Raw genomic sequence first — 10,608 nt, forward strand, 5'->3', positions numbered from 1 at the left:
TCTTCAAAACTGGAACTGGAGGGAACATACATGTACTTATAGCATGCACATGGAGCCGTTGGGGTCTACGATAGGGGACATAACTGATCACAAAATTCATATTTCCTCACTCTAACGTGCTGCTCGCGGCAATTTTCCTTCTTTACTCAAGTGTGCGTCCAGGCGTCCTAGACGTCCCTAGAACCGCAGACCTTTCGTCAATACGCGGGCCACCCCTTAAGTTCTTATACCGCGACCCTGCAGCTGAACCCGAATGGTGGTTCGAAAAAGAAAAATAGTCTCTTGTCTGAAAGAGTGTAATTCACAAAAAAATCACATTTTATTTGTCCTTTTTAGACCTTAAGTTGTAGCGTTCTTTACCAGGCACAGTTTGATCCTGAAAGAGTGTCTCTGGGTACGTAGTATCAAGTCTCAAACACAGCGGCACAGCTTCTTGCAAGACTTTATCATCTGCACGTTCTGACTGAGTCCATTCCAGATGTGCATCGCTAAAAGGTACAAATCTCGGAACCCTTTCACTCTCGGAAATGGCAACACCTTCCCGGACCCACTTATCGTACGGTAAGGGCAAAGGTATCTTCTTACAATTGGTACCATGTACCCAGTTTTTCTTGCCGAACACCTTAATAGCAGTCCGAGTTGATAACAGGACTTGGTATGGACCGGTCCATCTTGGTTCCAAGTTCTTTGACCTCTGGAAATTCTTGGTTAGAACCCAGTCGCCAGGTTGAATCGTGTGGCCTGCATCTACAGAAACTGAAGGCAAAGTGTCATGGACCTGTTGGTGAAGAACACGCAATTTAGCAGTCAAATCATGTAAGTAGTCAACCAACATAGGGTACTCGATATCACTGTACTTCTTAGGCCTCGGCACACCCCAGACATTCGCCGGGCGTCCAAAAACAATCTCGTATGGGCTAAGTCCCACGCGAGAATGTACTGTCGTTCTCGTGGACAAAAGTGCCAATGGTAAGGCATCGGGCCATGTAAGACCAGAGCTCGCTTGCACCTTGGCCAACTTCAGCTTCAGAGTGCCATTATAGCATTCGACCAGGCCTGCTGACTGGGGGTGATTCGCAGCGTGAAATTTCTGTTTAATACCCAGACCCGCACATAATTTCTTCATAATCTCACCCACTAATTCACTTCCATTATCACTCCATACCATCCTCGGCAAGCCATATCTGGGAAAGAATTCTTTGAGCAAAACCTTGGCTGTAGACAAGGCAGTATTATCCTTTAGGGGGTAGGCCTCTATCCATCTGGAAAAGGCACAAACAACCACAAGGACATACTTCAAGTTATTGCATCTTTCCATATGAATATAGTCTATCTGCAGCACCTCGAACGGATATGTTGGAGGAGCAAAATGACCCGCTGGAGTTGGGGTTCCCTTTCCAGGATTATGCATCAAGCAAATCATGCAGTGAGAACCAAATTCTCAGCACACTTAGGAATTCCACCATTCTGCCATACCGGAGCCAACAACTTACATATCCCTTTTGAACTAATGTGAGCCAACCCATGAGCCATAGTAACCACCGGAAGCACATATGAATCCGGCAACAACCATCGCTGGTGCTCTGACAACTCAACCCAACAGCCTGTTGAATCCAACATTCCCGTACTCTCTCCACATACTCAATTCTTTCTCAGTAGCTTCTGCCTGAATCATCTTCACACTTTCTGTTGTATCTTCACACATTCCTCCTTCCACAACCCATCTGGCAGGACCTGCAACATACATCCGACTCGTCACATCTTTCGCCGTTTCTCTCGCTACTTCATCTGCAAACGCATTCCCTTGACCCACATCATCCGTAACCTTCTTATGCGCACTACACTTCACTATCGCAATTTGGGTCGGCAAAGTAAGTGATTCAAGAAGTTCACTCACTAATTGTCCATGCTGAATTTTCGTACCATGAGAAGTAAGAAATCCTCTCTCTTTCCACAAGTGACCAAAACTATGAGCCACGCCAAATGCGTATTGGCTATCAGTATAAACATTCCCTCTCTTTCCTTTTGACAACACACACTCTCTAGTCATGCTATCAACTCCGCTGCTTGTGCTGAATTCTGTGCAATACGTGCTGTTTCAACAATCGAGTGCAAAGTTGTGACAGCATATGCTGCAGTCTTCTCTCCATTCGGAAGCTTAAAGCACGAACCATCTACCCATAGGGTACCATCAGGATTCAAAAGAGGAGTATCTTTCAGATCAACTCTACCCTTCGTTTCCTCCTCTGTCCGGAGAAAACAGTCATGCTGTTCCTGAGCATCTGCCTCTACAAAAATCGGCAACAATGTAGCTGGATTCAATGTGTTGCACCGCTTGATGTGCACATGGCTAGCCAAAAGCGTCAACTCATAAACCTGACAAACGCGCACTGGTAAGATGTTGAGTCTTCGTTCTATTCAATAGGGTATCCACTGCATGTGGGACCATCACAATCAATGTATTATCCAATACCAAACCAGCAGACTGTCGGATAGAAACAGCCGCTGCCACTGTAGCTCTTAGACAACTATGCAATGCCCTAGCTACCGGATCTAAAGTAGCTGAAAAATACGCACATGGGCGCTGCTTGTCTCCAAATTGTTGCGTCAACACTGACAACGCACAACCTTCTCTCTCGTGTACATAAAGTGTAATAGGTTTACTGTAGTCGGGGGTACCCAACACCGGAGCAGAACACAATGCATCACGCAATTCGGAAAAACTCTTCTGACATTCATCAGACCAAGGAAGAGGGTGTGGTGTGTCCTTAAGAGTAAGTGCCAACAAAGGTTTCGCTAGCAAAGAAAAATTCGGAATCCACTGTCTACAATATGAGGTGATACCTAAGAAGGCACGCACCTCTCTCTGTGTACATGGCACAGTCATTTGGGCAATCGCTTGAATACGCTCTGGGGTCAATCGCCTTCCCTCCTTCGACAAGAGATGACCTAAGTAGGTCACTTCTTGGCGGCAATACTGCAACTTCGAGGGTGACACTTTATGATGAAGGTCAGACAGGTGTCGCAACAAAGAAAGAGTAACTTCTTTACAAATCTCTTCATCAACAGCAGCAACCAACAGATCATCAACATACTGGATAAGAGTAACACCAGAAGGCAATGCAAGAGTATCAAACTGAGTTTTCAAAGCCTGACTGTAAATGGAGGGACTCTCACAATAACCTTGAGGAGCGCGCTTAAACCGGAAACTGCGGCCTCCTAAAGAGAAGCCAAAAACATCCCTACTTTCCTCAGCAATCGCAATACTGAAGAAAGCGTTATTCAGATCAATAACAGAAAACCAAGCAGCTGAGGCAGGGATCATAGTCAATAAAGCAGTAATGTCCGGGACAACAGGAAACTGTGGCACAACGATCTTATTGACCTCTCGAAGGTCGATAACAAACCGATACACAGGTGGCTGAGAAGAGTCAGTACGCTTAAGGACAGACAGAACAGGACTGTTACACACATTACCTCTTGTTTCTTCAACCACACCTTTCTCAACCAAATCATAGATAATCGCTAAAAGAGCTCTTTCGCCATCACTGGAAATTTTGTACTGGGGAATGCGAGGTAATTTAGCATTCAACTTAAGGGTAACAACGTAGGGTGGAATCTGCAAGAGACCAACATCATTGGGACCTGTAGCCCAAAGTGTATCAGGGAGAGAATGCAGTTCCAGTGGAAGGCGATCCTTAGACAGATACATCGGGGACATCACTTTCTTACCCACCGTAAGATGTACTCCCGTAGGAGAACAATGTAATGTCGCATGCAATCTTTTCAACAAGTCCAAACCCAACAGATTCTCGCCACAGCCCGTCGTTAGAATAAGGGGAGCCTCCAATTCACAGGGACCAATAGAAAGGGGCAAAGGACAAGAAACCAGATTACGAACTGAGGCGCCAGAAAATCCTACTGAAACATTGGTCAAGCCAGACAAAGGTGCGCCGGGGAGTTTAGAGTGCATGATAGAACTTTTTGCTGCACCAGTATCCAAGAGAAAAGGTTCTGCCACACCTGATGTAATCACTTCAACATAAGGTCCACTCTGGTCTACTGGAACTGACACTACTCCCTCCCTTTGTCCATGGCTGTCCTAACTATCATTAAAACCAGCACTCTCACTTCCAACATAATAATCATCAGTGTAGTACTGAGCGGACTGGACGGTCGGAACATTCTGTTGGTCAAAATAATTCATAGAATTCTGAGGGGAAAAGGAACGTTCATTCTGGGGAAACGTACCACGTCCCCTACCCCTAGGTACTTGTTGGAAACCACCACGACCTCTCAGACCAGACGTACCATTCGCACGCTGTAGCAAAATCGGGCAACTATTCTTGAAGTGACCTTCTTCTTTACAATAAGCACACTAATTAGGGCCTAGCGGGAGTCGCAAATCAAAAGACTCAGGCTTCTGCAAAAGTTTCTGAAACTGTGGGGGTTGCTGAAACTGGGAAGGTTGCTGAAACTGACGCTGATTAGGGCAAGGCGGATAAGCCTGCTGCAGAAGAACTTTCATTTTTAATTCTCTAGTCTTCTTCTCTACTTTATCCTTCTCATCTATATCTCTATTCTCATAGTATTGTGCAGTAGCCAATATCTGAGCCGAAGAAGAAACAGCCCATGAACTCTCAGAGTCCTTTAACTTATTAGAAAGTTCAGGAAGTAAATTAAAAACAAACTTATCTACAAACAACCTCTGACCACCTTCTGTACTCATATCCTGACCACTATGATCAATTAATGTTTCCTCAAACCTAGTGAAGAAATCATACACACTCTTGTCTTTCTTTTGTTTGCATGCTGCTAACTTGTCCCAATTCACCCGCAGAGGAGGCATCATAGTTTTCATCAAATTAATAATCCTACCAGGTAGTTCTGCAACTAAGGGTTCAGGTTTGGCACCTCCTACCTGCCGACCATCTGCAGCAGTAATATTAACCCACGTATCTCCTAACTCTGGCGCGTGATCCTCGTGACGGATCTTCGCCCATAAGGGTTGAGGAACTACATTACCCATTAACATATCTATGTCAGCTAAATTCATAACACACGCATCAACTGTCTGAGACAACTCCTTATAATAACCAGCAGGATTTTTATGGGGGTCAGGCAAAGTCTGCTTAAGAGCCAGGACCTCAGCTCTCTTCCAAGGGACATGCACCCACACTCGCTGAAAATGAGCCGGTGCAGCCGCAATACCATGAGCGGCATCAGCCACAACTGCCTCTCTCCATACAGGGGGAACCTCTCTCATAGGATACTGCTTCACTTTTCTCCTAATAGAAGGGTCAGGTTCGAACAATGACTGAGGTGGAAGTCTAGACCTAAAAGTGAGTAGTGTCTTTACCGCTTCCTCAACATCGGAACCCACTATCGTCCCTTTAGCAAATTCAGACATTAAGCAATTCCGGTGGAATTGAACCAACTCATTATCTTCCCACTCCTGACGAAGGAAGGTACACATGACATCAAAAACATACCTTTGTTTTGGTGCCTCCCACTGTAGGAAGATATCCATAACCACTTGTGGACTGTACTTGGAGGTATTCGAAACTCATCTACGAGCAAGGAGATCTAACACTGCCCGCTCTTCGGGACCAGGGAGCTGACTACGTCTCTGCTTATGTTCAGAAACAGGGGTCATATTCAGTGACCCACAGAAAGGAGACAAAAGACTAGTGACAGTCTCAGTCATTCGTTGCCGAGCAGAAGGAGAAGAAGTTGACATGAGGACAGGAGACAAAGTGTTTTGAGGTGACAGAGACGTAGGGACAGAAATAAGAGAAGTCGAAGATAAAGGAGTGTAAGGCAAAGGAGTTTGAGGCAAGGCTGGTGGCAAGGCTGGCGGCCCTGGAGGGGGCTGCGCCGGGGGAGGAAGAACTACCTGTGAAGCAACGGGTGGCTGAACAACAACAGGGGGTTGAACGACAACAACTGGAGGCAACGGAGGTGCAGTAGCACCCTGCACATAAGGGGGTGGTAATCTCAGTAAATGTGACATCAAAGGATCCTTTTCGGGGTCTATAGGCACATTTGAAAGGGGAGGTGGCAAAGCCGGATAACATTTGTCAATGGCCATGCAATGTTGTCTATCTGACACTTCAATCTCACGATCTTCTTCATCTTCCCTAAACTGCCTAGCAGCTTGCATTACCGATATATTCCTTTCCTTCCTATCTCTCTTAGCTTGCTTAATTTCTCGCTGTTTGGCTTCCTTACGCCAAAGGCGGAAAGAGTCAAACATCGCCGCCTGGGCTTTCTTCTTAAATAGCGCAACTTCTAGGTTATCTAAAACATCTGATTCAAAACTACCATGTTGGGGCCATCGTAAAACACCATCTTTCCTTGTATAACGGACCCATACTTCATTAAAGGTAATGGGACCTACACCATGCTTTGAATAGAGCACATAAGTTGGAGTTCCAACCGGAGGTATCGGACACGAATCCTCTAATCGGGAATCCCTATTACAACTACAACAAACCAATTTCCTAAATTTGCTAAAACCAGGCATCTTTTAGCTCACTCGTCTTGCTTCAAACTTCAAGGGGTTATCAAAAATGATACACTCGCAAAGATACAAACCCCCCGGCTTCGACTATTGCAATGGCCGAATCAAAACCAAGAAACAAAACAAAGTCGTGGGAGCGACCCACTTATACTTAACCAAAATGTCTGTCATGCCACCAGAAGACCGTCTAACGTCTCGCCTTACAAATCATCACAAGAGGGTCCAAGACAGGGCGACAGTCAGGGCAGCAGTCCTTCGCAGCCGTCGGAAAGGGGAAGCCTTGCAGAAAAAAACCTTCGGTCCACGTCGACATGCAGGGGTCGATGAAATGGCGGCCGTCCTCCAGAATTTCCTCACGGGGCTCCTCACAATCTTCGGGCTTGGACCAGTATCGCTGAAGTCGCCCCACGTTGGGCGCCAGTTGAAGAACCGGGGTTTAACCCAGCGGCGTCAGGGGCACGCCTAAGATCTTTGAGTTCACCTGTCTTGGTATACAGAGACACGGAATACTTCTGGATGGCATCAGAGACCAAGTTTATTAGCTGCAGCTAGTAACAGTGATCCTAGAAATACATCACGGTGTAAATTCTCAGGAGACTGCTCATTTTACTAAGGCGAGACGTCTCCTTTTATGCCCAATATTCACATTATAAATGTACACCCACTGCACAAAATTCTAGCCAATAAAGTACATTTTCAAACAAAGTGTCACATAACAAAAACTCAATTTACAGTATCCCAACCCAAAAGTTAATTATTAGGAATGTCCCAAATTCAATCTCCACAAGCCGGACAAAGCTATAATTGAAAGCATAACCCATGTAATGAAGAAACATAAAAAAAAGAAACGGTAACAGATGCTGAGAAAGATAAGGCATGTGCAAGGAAACTAAAAGTTAATGATGTCCTGAACATTGATTGGCAATCTCAGACAAAGATCGAGCAGGGAAATTAGCTTTGCGGGGTCAGTTTCGGGTGCAGAGGTCAGTTTCTTACAGTTCATTTCAGAGTCAAAAAGAAACCTAGTTAATGTATACATGAACTAAGAAGGCCAGGCCACTTTATTCGCCAGGCTACCTTCACAGGCCTACGTGAGGGCAACACAAAATGGTGGCACAGAACAAAATGGAGTCAGACTCGAGAATTACAGAACCTCAGAGGGGTCCACTCGCCTCAGCTCTGCTGGGGACTCACAATGGCCGTCAAGAAGTCAGGAAATCCACTTCCATGGCTGCAGGGACTTCGGACTCCAGCGGGAGCGGGAAAGTTTGCGACCGTTGATTCAAAGTTTTGGTGCCTGCCAAGCAGGGGAGTCACTCCTTGACTCCAAGGGAGATTCTTCCGTCTTCCAAAGGTAGTGGAACGTCGAAGGTCCAGGATTCTTCTTGTAGAGCGTCGTCCAGGGATATCTAGGTTGCAATGGCCAGGGTTCCCTATCTTATACTAAAAGAAAGGGAGGGAATAGCTCTATGACCACTCCTATGGGAGGGTCAGGGTAGTGGGTGGTTACACCCACTTCCCTTTGTCCAGTTTCACGCCAGAGCAGGGGCAGGTAGCCCCTGAACCGGTTTGAGCTGGCATATGCACAGAGGAGCCTACTGCTCCCCCAGTGCAGGACTTCAAAGCACTCTAGGAGTGCACCCACCCAGCCCCAATACACTAAATCCTGTCTGGAAGGTGGTGACACCTCCCTGTGACAGGATGCCTATTGTTGGGCCTACTCCACTGCGAGTTTCAGTCAGCAGCAGGAGGGCAGCCCAGTGTCTGTGCTGGTGGCATCCATTTTGTGATGCCAGGCCTCTTTCAGATTTCTACTGTGTTTCCACAGTGGGTACATGTTGTCTCCTCTAGAAGGGTGGGATCATACTCCCACACCAGTTACTGGTGTGGGGGTATGATTCCAAGTTGTTTGCCACCAAACATGACATGTTTTGATGCAGTCATTCCAAAGTTAGCATTTACCGCTAGGTTATAATGCACTTAAGAGTATATGGTGTAACCGCATCCACAAACAGCCACAGAGAATAGACTCTGCCAGCTGCAGAGGGGTCCTGCTCATGCCCCTAACATTGTAGACCAAGCACCCTGCCCTCAGGATTGATAGGGCCTGCCTTAGGGGTGACTGATAGGTTTATATGTGTGTGTATGGTGAGATATAGGGAACCTATACCAACTGTGAGGAGTGCTAGCACTACCTCACCCAGGCTGCAGTAGCAGGCCTGTGGTGTCAGATTTAGTCTGCTTCCCAAGGGTTGCATAATACATGCTTCAGCCCCTGGTAGACCTGTGAAGTACCTATGCCCTAGGTACCTAAGGTACCATATACTAGGGGCTCATAAGGTACCACAGTATCCAATCACTAGTGCATCTAATATGCACTCCAAGTTGTTTAGAGAGAACAGAGAGACTGGGGCCCTAATTAGCAGGGACCCAGCCAGACTATAGCCAGAAACCAGTGTTAACATCAGAAAAAAAGTGGGGGCAACATAAGTGCAGATCCTACTCTCCTACAGTCGGTCTACCCCTCTGGTGGGGAGGGGTGGCCTGACGCAGGGTTGTCATGATACTCTCCTGCTGCAGGGAAGCATCTGATGCTGAGCACGGCTCGAGTACACCTCATTTCCTTGAAAGGCCGTCAGTAGCTCAGTGACGGAGGCCATTAAAACCTTCGAACTATGAGCTTTTAGGAGGTCCCTGCAGCAGCGCGACTTCGAAGAATAACATCGGTTTCTGTTCCCCGGACTGGGGCTGCTCGTGCCTGTGGCCTGTTCCTGGCCGGGGAGCTGCGGAGTGTGTGAAGGGGGCTCACCCCTGCAGGGGGGCTAGAGGGATGGGGCCCTGCTTCGCTGCTGGAAGGGTCCTCCTAGTGATGGAGTGTACAGGGGAGAAGGGAAGAGGTGTAGAAGGCTGCTGCTGACAGGATGCGGCAGGGAGTGGGGTTGCACATGAGGGGGATGGAGGGCGGCTCAGGTGCCAGGATTTCGAGGAGGGGTTGTTGGTGAATGAGGACTGCTGGTGCCAGGGGTGTGAGGGGGTTCATGCCATGGGGTGCCTGGATCCTGGTTTGTATTAGCTGCGGGTGGCACCAGTGTCAGGGGGCTCCTGGAGAAGGGGGGGCTCTGGCTCCCAGGGTTGCAGTGTTTGTCTGCACTGCTGCTGGGTGGGCTGGGGCAGGGCCGGCATTCACACAAGAGGAGATAGCCTGCTGAATGTGCAAACGCTCAGCATTTTTCTAATCTAGAAACACATCTCTCTGATGTAATTCACAAAGTCCAGGGGTTTAGATCACGGAGACAAAAGGCTTTGCCTAATTCCCGAGGAATCATGCGGTGACTGGCGTTGAGGCGGATCCTGCTCTTTAATGTGTTTGTTTCATGATTTACTCCAGAGGCGCACAGTTTCCACGCACTGTCTGCCGCGGATGTTTAAACTTGTTTTTTTAAAGCTCACAGTTTCCCCATTTTTTTTAGTTTTGAAAGACTTTTGATATACATGTTTTATAAATGTGTGCGCAAGTATTCGCTTTGTGAACGATTTTATTCGGATTTTTTTTTCAATTCAAAAATTGCTAACAGCCTTGCTTAGACCTCGCGAGAGTGAAGTTGTACTTTTGTTGTGCTGGTATGGCAGATGAACTAGGGGTTCACGGTTTGAGGATGCTTTTTCTTGGACTTCAATTCCAACAGAATCTTCTATTTTTCATTGCCGCGCTTCACACCTTGGTGGTGTTACTACAGTGCAAGCAGCAGCGCCTCCTGCACACCACCAGCGATCACTCGCTGTATGACCACAGCGGCTGCTCTCAGTTATGCACTTTGTTCACAGACTGTCATTGAATCCTGTTACTCCGTTGACGCCCAATTGCTCGCAAGAAGGACTCATTCGAGTGGAGGGGCACTACCGCACCGCCGTAACGGCTTCCAGTTTCGGGGATCAATATGACTGGTACTTCGGGCAGCTGAGCAGACAAGAAGCTGTAGCTATGTTGCAAGGGCATCGGCATGGCACCTTCCTAGTGAGGGACAGTACCACCTGCCCTTGAGATTTCGTTCTGTCCATCAGCGAGAACAAACAAGCGCTGAAAG

This window comes from Triturus cristatus, chromosome 4_2, assembly GCF_964204655.1.
Source record: "Triturus cristatus chromosome 4_2, aTriCri1.1, whole genome shotgun sequence".
NCBI classification, from domain to species: Eukaryota; Metazoa; Chordata; class Amphibia; order Caudata; family Salamandridae; genus Triturus; species Triturus cristatus.